Raw genomic sequence first — 9,046 nt, forward strand, 5'->3', positions numbered from 1 at the left:
CTTTGTTTCTTGACCGGTTTTCTTTGGCTTTTCTTTTTCGTTGTTTTTTACCGAAAAAGGCTTTCGCCCCGCTTTATAGATAAAGCAAATTTTTCGTTGTTTTTTCACCGGTATTCTTCGTTTCTTTCTCCGTTTTCATTGTTTTATCTGTTCTTGCTTTTGTTCTTTGTTTGGCACATGTCTACAATTTTTCATACACATTGTACATTTTCATATATGTCAAGAATAATTTTTAATACAGGTTTAACATTTTTAGATACATGATTAACATTTTTCAGAATATATTTAATGTCTGTTGTTTTCCTACACATTGTATATTCTTCATACATCTAACAAAAAATTATATACAGGTTTAGAAAAGAATATACATGATTAAGATTTTTTTAAAATATATGTTTGGAGGTCTATTGTTTTCATACACATTTACATTTTTGTAACAATCAAAACATTTTTTAATAAATTTTTAAAATTTACAAATACACGATTAACTTTCTTTCAAATATCTTTTGTTTACTGTTTTCATACACATAGTACATTTTTGGTATACATCCAATACATTTTTTATATAGGTTTTTAAAAAATGTTTAACATTTTTCAAATAGACGATTAACTTTCTTTCAAATATTTCTTGTTTACTGTTTTCACATATATATAGTACATTTTTGGTATACATCTAATACATGTTTTACATTTTTCATACACATGATTAACATCAAACCAGCCTGTGGTTGAATGGTTAGTAGGACAGTGGTTCATTTCAGGATTCAAGTCCCGATGCTCGCATTTATACACATGATTAACATCAAGCGCCCACCAGGGTTCAAGTCCCGATGCTCGCATTTATCCTGGATTCATTTCAGGATTTCCGCCGATGCGCGTTCAGTGTAGGAGACATTCCCATCGACTACGAAGTGACTACGGTGACTCCGTAAAATCTTAAGATGATACGCCGATTCAGTCTCTCGAAGGTGCTCATATGCATAGGATGTGAGTGTGTGGATTCATAGGGTGAGCGCTTGCGTCTGTATTGTGTTAAAAAATATACATGATTAACATTTTTTCAATTATATGTTTTGATGTCTACTTTGCTTGGTACACATCGTACATATTTCTTATACATTCGAAACATAGTATCATACATGTTTAACATTTTCTTTGAATTATGTGGACATTTTAGTACATTGTATAAACATTTTTCAAAAATTCCATGTACATATTTTTGAACGCGTGAACATTTTTTATGTCACAAAAAATAGAAAGCTACCAGCAATTCTTTAGTTATGCTAACAAAGAAAATTACACTGCCTTGACATTTTTCAAATTCTCGGTTTTTAATATTTTGAAGTAAGTTAATTTTTGGAACACATGTATTGAAAATATATTCGAAAATATAAATGAAAATAAGAATGAAGAAACATAAATAAGGAACTAACCTTAAAGTTGGGCCGGCCAATTACTTGCGGCTGGGTAGGCGCTCGAGTCCGGTCTCGCTATAAGCAACGCCTAGACGCTTCCCCAGGAACTGACGCGTGGAAGGATAGGGTGGCAGAATTCCGTTGCTTTTTATCTATATCTATACTACTTATAAAAAAGCAAACATAATCTTCTTTAAGTGTACCCCACAAAATATACACGGATACATTACCATTTCATGATTAGTCTAATTAAACTCAATCTAACGGTTAGCCTTAACCTAATTTGTTCTCTGTGTGCACTTATCAATTTACATTGACTGACCGTACTCCACCATGAAGGAAAATATGAAGTCCACGCCTGGTCAATTAGGAAACTATAATCACGGACACATCCTATTAAAAAACTAATCACGGACGCATCTAATTATTAGGAAACTAATCACAAACGCATCCTATTATTAGGAAACTAATCATGGGTGCATCCTATTATTAGGAAAATAATCACGAGCGCATCCTATTAGAAAATTAATCACAAACACATCTAATTATTAGGAAACTAATTACGGACGCATCCTATTAGATAACTAATCACGAACGCATTTAATTATTAGGAAACTAATCGCGAGCGCATCCTATCGTCTCCTATCAGGGAATCGTGATCGTGAGTCGCCTGTCGTCACCAGCCCACCACCCACGCGAGCCACAATGGGAGACATGCGAAGAGGAGCTGCGGCTTCCTCCGAACACGCACACGTGCCGTCGCCGCCTGCGTCTTCTGCCTGGAGGGCAGGTCACTCTTCTACTGACTGCAACGACTTTGCATCATACAGAGAGACCAACCATGTTTCTCCTGATATCTTGAATCATGATCCTTATGACTTTATCTCTACTACTTATAAGAAGTACATTTTTTTCATTTGACTATTTTCCTGACTTGAGAGGTAAGGTATGTTTTACCCACTAGAGTTGTTAAAATTGGAAGCATATCTGCAGTTTTTTCTTTCTAAACCGGCATTTGTTGGCCCTTTTTGCAACTGTTATTCTTACAAGTGGTAGCCTACGTATCATTATTACTACAAACTGAGAGGATATTTATTATATTGTCAAAATTTTAGAATGTTGAGCCCTTAAAGAAATGTGTAGTACTCAAGTAACTGTTCCAAGTTGTCATATTAATGCTTTTGTCCAGTGATTAACAAGTATAGTTACACAATTTATCAATGTAATTTTTATTTGGTTTACATGTTCTGTTTTCATAATAAAGTAAGTCACTTTTCTTGCTTCCAGACATTACAATACTTGTGGTGTAATAGTAGAATCGGATGATCCAACTAGCATTTTTTTGTCTTGTTTCACAGCTAATTCTATGCAGTCAAGACATCTCTACACTTCTCTATGTGACAACGGCTTCCTCTTTTCAACAAACCATAGAGGTCTCTTCCCGCTATTGTGTGGTTGACACTCAATTGTAATAATAATTCTTGACTGGAGTTTGTTGGCATTGAAACGGTTTCTTAGCTTGTCCTAAGTGACATTTTCATGTGTGATTATACTTGCATAAATGTGTGCATATGAAGAATCATGATGAATCTTTTAAATAATTTTAAGTTTTATACATTGGGAAAAGTGGGTGGTCTTTTAATACAGGAGACATGTTGATTAAGGAGAAACGATATTTCAAATTATTTGTATGAGTTGGGAATAAGAGATTGTGTACTTTATAGGGAAATTTCAAATTTATGAATAAATTGTCTTGTATTAAGTATAGTATAATATGTTAATCTAAATAGACGCGTGTTGCACGTGCACACTTATTAGTCCAAATAGACGTGCGTTGCACGTGCATATTTACTAGTTACAATTAGCTGGAACACAATTTAGCAAATCAAACTTCGTTCAATTTTTATTTTGGTTTGTTAGGACACAGCCGAACCGACTGATTTCCTTTAATTAACTTACTTGAGTGTCGGCTCATGATTTCCTTACTTACAATATTGTTTTATGCATTCATTTTATCTACAAACATTTTGTGTATGTATCATAATAACAAGTAATTACGAATATGTGTAGGAAGGAGCAATCTCCGACGACGAGGAGGACCGGCGGCACGAATGGGAATTGGACTAGGGTGCATGAGTTTTGGTATGATGCATACACAAAATGTAGTTGAGAAAAGGATGACGTCTACAGGTTTACAAGTCCAACACGATCGCCATCGCAAGGCGACGGAGAGAAGAAGTGAGTATGTGTGTGATGATTTATTTCTTCCGTTACATAGTACGAGCAATTTTCAGTAGCAGAAGTAAAAAAGGCCAGTACAACTGCCGCAGGATCGAGCATTCTGTTCTGGTTTTCTCCGAGCGCACGCTACGCCGCGCGGCAGGGACGCGGCCACGCGGGGGCCGCCTGCGGTCGCGAGGCCAAACGGCGAAAGCGGCGCGGTACGTGGCCGCCACGTTCTGGCGACCGCATGTGCTCGCGAAAGCTGCGCGCGACCCACCACCGACCGGCTCCGGTGGTCCGCACCGCGCTCGTGCGCGCATCCACGCACCTCGCCCGCGAGCCGCCGTGCAGCACGCATGGCCCGCCGGACTGGTGCTCGAGCTCTCGACCGAGAGAAAAGCGCCGGAAAGGCACGCGGCATCCTCCGCCCCTTGATTTGGCTGCGCCGTCCGCGTCTGCCTTCGGCGCACCGCCCGCCCGTACGCGGCGCAACCACCGGAGTGATCGACCCGACCCATGCCAATATGCCGTGCATCGCCATCCGCTTCCCATCCCATGTCGTTGCTACTTGCTACCGCCGGGGATGTCGCGGTTTATTGCCGCCAGGGCCGGCCGGTCGGCGGTTGCCCTTCGCCGCCCGTACACGAACCGTCCGGTGTCCGCGTCGCCATTGATGCTGCTGCCTCGCCTGCGCCTCCACCGATGGCACGTCCGCTTCTCCACTTACTCCCGCGCGGTACGACGACATGCATGCCGGTCTCTAAGCCATCGGGGGCGCGCTGGCCATCCAACCGACCTCACCCGATCACTTCACCTCGACGATAGGTCCAACCGAAACTCATTTCTGGTGCGTGCGAGGTTAACAAAAACGAAGTGTGATACAGGTAGGTAGGTATAACCAGCACACTACGCGCTACCACCGTCGCTCTCGCGCACGGCCGCCGGGTCCAGATCATGTGTGCCAGCATACAGATCAGCCGTCGCCCTCGCCGCTGCATGCCTCTACCTTGGCGCCTTCTCCTGCATTTCCATGCAATCAATCAGCACGTCGTCCCACCTCCCACGTCCGACACACAGACGATGATCGAAAAACGGCAAATACAAATACATTATACACCCATCTATCACATGATTACCATGTACGTACAGTACAGATATCCAAATCGACGTCTTCAATCAATTCAGGAAGGAGGGAATATCCAGCTCCGCGGGGCGTGTCATCCTCGCTAGTCCCACGAGCCACGAGGCCACGACCGAAGGTTCGGCTTAGAAAATTGCATGCGTCCACGCGCATCACAGCTGTGTTGCCGAGGCGTGCGTCGCCAGGAGTAGACATCAATGGTTTTCCCCGTGCCGGCCGAGATCTTCGGTCTCTCGGTGCCGTACCGTGCGACTCGAAGATTATTCGAGCTCTGATGTAGTACTGTCCAGCGGCAGAGTTTAAGATGCGATCGCGAGCTGGCTACTCGTGCTTGCACCTTCGAAGAAACTGGGATGGAAATAATATATGCATACAAGATGTGGATATATGCGTGTGCATCAAAAAAGAAAGATGTGTGTATATGCTTCGTGTCTCTGACAGGTTTATGTATGACGGAGGACGAGACTTGCCTGCTCCTCCGACGAGTGCCCATCCGTACTCCCACGTACGTGGCTTGTTTTGATTGGAACAAAATAAGGTCCGGCCCCACCCTCTTAAAATCAGGCGGAAATGATTAGATTAGAAGAAAAAAAACAGCCGTAGAATGAAGTGGAAGCACGGATGGGAGCATGGGAAGGAAGCTGGCAAGCCGGGTCCGTATGATGGAACCTATGATTAGTGGGGTGCTTTAATTAACACGAGGGCGTGGTCGCATGCCCTCATGGCATCTATACAAGGCCAAGATAGACTAAAATAGGAGAGTTTGAAATGTGCGAGCCGTTGGGTGTACGGGATGGCGACAGAGAGCCCGCAGTGGTGCGTGTGACGGGCGACTCCTCGCCGGCAGAGTGGACTTTGGTCCGCCGCGGCGCGGGGTCTCCTCCGGGGAGCGGTGCAGCTGGCCGTACTGGGTAGTCGGTAGCGGGGGCAGGGGCTCGGCGCAACCGTTTCTGGGCTCTGGAGGCGGAGGACTCGGAGGACGACGACTCGGGAGCAGAGTCGGATCTGCTGCGGCACGCGGTGCCGGCGGGGCTCTCCAACAGCGCTGGTCGCCAGGCCAAGAAGACGGCAGGCAGAAAGTCGGCCAACAAGCAAGCTCAGTCCAATTCAGCGGCGACGGCGACGCTTGGAGGGGAGCTAGGGGCGGCGTTGGGAGCAACCGAGGTGGGCAGCAAGGCCAGGCGCTCCAAGGCGACGTCGGTGGTGTAGCAGGCTCCCAGCGTGCGGGCCAAGGCCAGGCTGGGTGAACTGTCCTCCTTGGAGAGCGCCAAGCTACATCTCACTAACAAGAATCTGGAATCGTCAGGTAATCCCTTGCCCACGTATCGTATCTGGAACGTTTTTTCGGATGATCATCTCGCTAGTATCTTAGACGATAGCGGTGTGGCGATTCGTGCTCCTAACGCCGATATCATCTCGCTGGTGCGCGCGCGGGAAGAAGCGCAGGTCATGCTCGCGGCAGCGGCTGCCCGTTGCGCTGAGAAGAACCAATTGGCCATCGTACCAGTAGAGGCTAGTGGCGACGCGGGGCCCGCTGAGGGGACAAAAGTTAGGGTGGCTTCTGGTCTTCCTTCTTCCAGCCGGATTCCGGCTCGGAAGAGAGTGGCGAAAGCGGCGACCTCCAGGGGAGTGCGCCTTCGTAATAGGATTATTTAGATGTGTTACATGTTTTGGAAGATCCATGGTTGTGGCCACGGAGGGGGTCGTACTCAGCTCAAGGAGTATATGGCCAGGGAGAGGATCGATGTGGTAGCGCTTCAGGAAACGATTAAAACGGACTTCTCGTTTCGCGATCTTCTTCCTTTTGATCCCCTGCAGCGTTTTGACTGGCATTGGGTGCCCTTGGTTGGCCACTCAGGTGGCATTTTTATGGGTTGTAATCATGATGTATGTGATGTATTGAGATGGGAGGTTGGTGTGTTTTTACTTGCGGCTACCATTAAACATCGTGCCTCAGGTCAATCATGGGTAGTTGCGTGCGTCTATGGGCCTGCCGATCATGCCCGTTTGGCGGATTTCCTGCTCGAACTTACGAATTTGGCCGGGGCCAAACGGGCTATCAACTTGCCACTGATGGTAGGTGGTGACTTCAACTTAACCATTCATGGGCGGACAAGAACAACGCCAACATTGACTGGACTAGGGTGTCCTTTTTCAATAATGTCATTGCGGCAGCGGCATTGCGTGAGGTTGCTAGCAACGGAGCCAGATTTACTTGGACTATCAAGCAGTTGCAGCCGGTACGGAGCGTGCTAGACCAGGTTTTCTTTACACATGAGTGGGAGGTTCTTTTTCCCTCGTGCACACTTGTTGCTGAAACGCGTATTGGTTCGGATCATGTCCTGTTGATCTTTTCCTTCGGGGAGGATTAAATTAGGCGTAGCCCTAGATTCTACTTCGAAATGACGTGGTTCGAATCCGAGGGGTTTGCGCAAATGGTCGTTGAGCGCTGGTTATCGATCCGTGCCCATCTTGGGCCGCAACACGGATCGGCAGAGTGTTGGACCGTGGCGGCTGATAACCCACAAGTGTAGGGGATAATTGTAGCCTCTTTTGATAAGTAAGAGTGTCGAACCCAATGATGAGCTAAAGGTAGAAACAAATATTCTCTCAAGTCCTATCTGCCACTGATACGACTCTACGCACGCTTAGTGTTCGCTTTACCTAGAACAAGTATGAAACTAGAAGTACTTTGTAGGTGTTGTTGGATAGGTTTGCAAGATAATAAAGAGCACGAGAATAAAAAGTAGGGCTGTTTAGATAAAGATGCAATAAAGTAAATATAGCGAGTGTGGAAAAGTGGTGGTAGGAGTTGTGAAATTGCCCCTAAGAAATTGACTACTTTACTAGACCGGTAGCAAGTTTTATGTGGGAGAGGCATAAGCTAACATACTTTCTCTTCTTGGGTCATATGCACTTATGATTGGAACTCTAGCAAGCATCCGCAACTACTAAAGATCATTAAGGTAAAACCCAACCATAGCATTAAAGCATCAAGTCCCCTTTATCCCATACGCCACAACCCCCTTACTCGGATTTATACTTATGTCACTCAAGCAACCCACTATAAGCGAATCATGAACGTATTGCAACACCCTACAGCGGGAATCCCTCGCGCTTGTGCGACACGGAGGGCATAATAGGACAGCAACACAACCACAAGCAAATTAAACCAACCATAGCAATTCATCAATTACCGATAGGACAACGAAAATCTACTCAGACATCATAGGATGATAACACATCATTGGATAATAATATGAAGCATAAAGCACCATGTTCAAGTAGAGGGTACAACGGGTTGTGGAAGAGTGGACCGCTGAATATAGATGGGGGAAGGTGATGGAGATGTTGGTGAAGATGGCGGAGGTGTTCGGGTAGATCACGGTGATGATGATGGCCTCCGGCAGCGCTCCGGCGCCACTGGAAGCAAGGGGGAGAGAGCCCTCCTTCTTCTTCTTCCTTGACCTTCTCCCTAGATGGAAGAAGGGTTTTGTAACACCCCGGATTCGATGCGCCAGGTGTCTGCCAGTTATTCGTCATTGTTGCCATGTCATTTGCTTGCATGTTGCACTTTGCCATGTCATCATCTGCATTTCATCTGCATGTTTTTCAAAACTTGCATCCGTTCGGGTTCCGCCGATTCTCTCCATTGTCCGTTCGGAGTCCAGACCTCCCACACGCGCCTGTTGCCCCTCTCAGACCTCGTTTTGTGAGTGGCCGAAAAATGTTCTCGGAATGGGTCGAAATTTGGCATGCGGTCTTATTATAGTGTAGACAGAGCGCCTGTCAAGTTTCGTCGCATTCGGAGCCCGTTTGATAGCCCAACCGTTAAAAATATAGTGGCACCGTTGCCGGTATTTTTGCCAGACATTTCGGTCTCCGGAACAGTTGTCGGGCCTCACTTCTCTTCTCTCCTCTCAGCCTGAGGCCTCTCTTCACAACCCACCTAGACCCCTATGTCCGGAGCCGCACGATCGCGATCGTACGGCTCGAAAACCCCTCCAAACCCTAATCTTAACCTCCTACCCTATATAAACCACCTCCCCTTCCATTTTTTGGCAGCTACCTACTCCTCCTCCTAAATTTCCGCGCCCCTAATCTTCCAGCCGCCACCTCCCTCCTCAGATCCGCCGCCGGCCACCTCTTCCCGCCACTTGGCAAGCCATGAGTGGCTGCGCCGCCGCCAGCCGCCCCCCGCAATCCAGTCCTGCAGCTCCACGCGTCCCCTCCAGCACCTCCGCCGCCGCTGGCCCGTCCAGGGCCA

Source organism: Triticum dicoccoides, chromosome 5B (genome assembly GCF_002162155.2).
Source record: "Triticum dicoccoides isolate Atlit2015 ecotype Zavitan chromosome 5B, WEW_v2.0, whole genome shotgun sequence".
Classification (NCBI taxonomy): Eukaryota; Viridiplantae; Streptophyta; class Magnoliopsida; order Poales; family Poaceae; genus Triticum; species Triticum dicoccoides.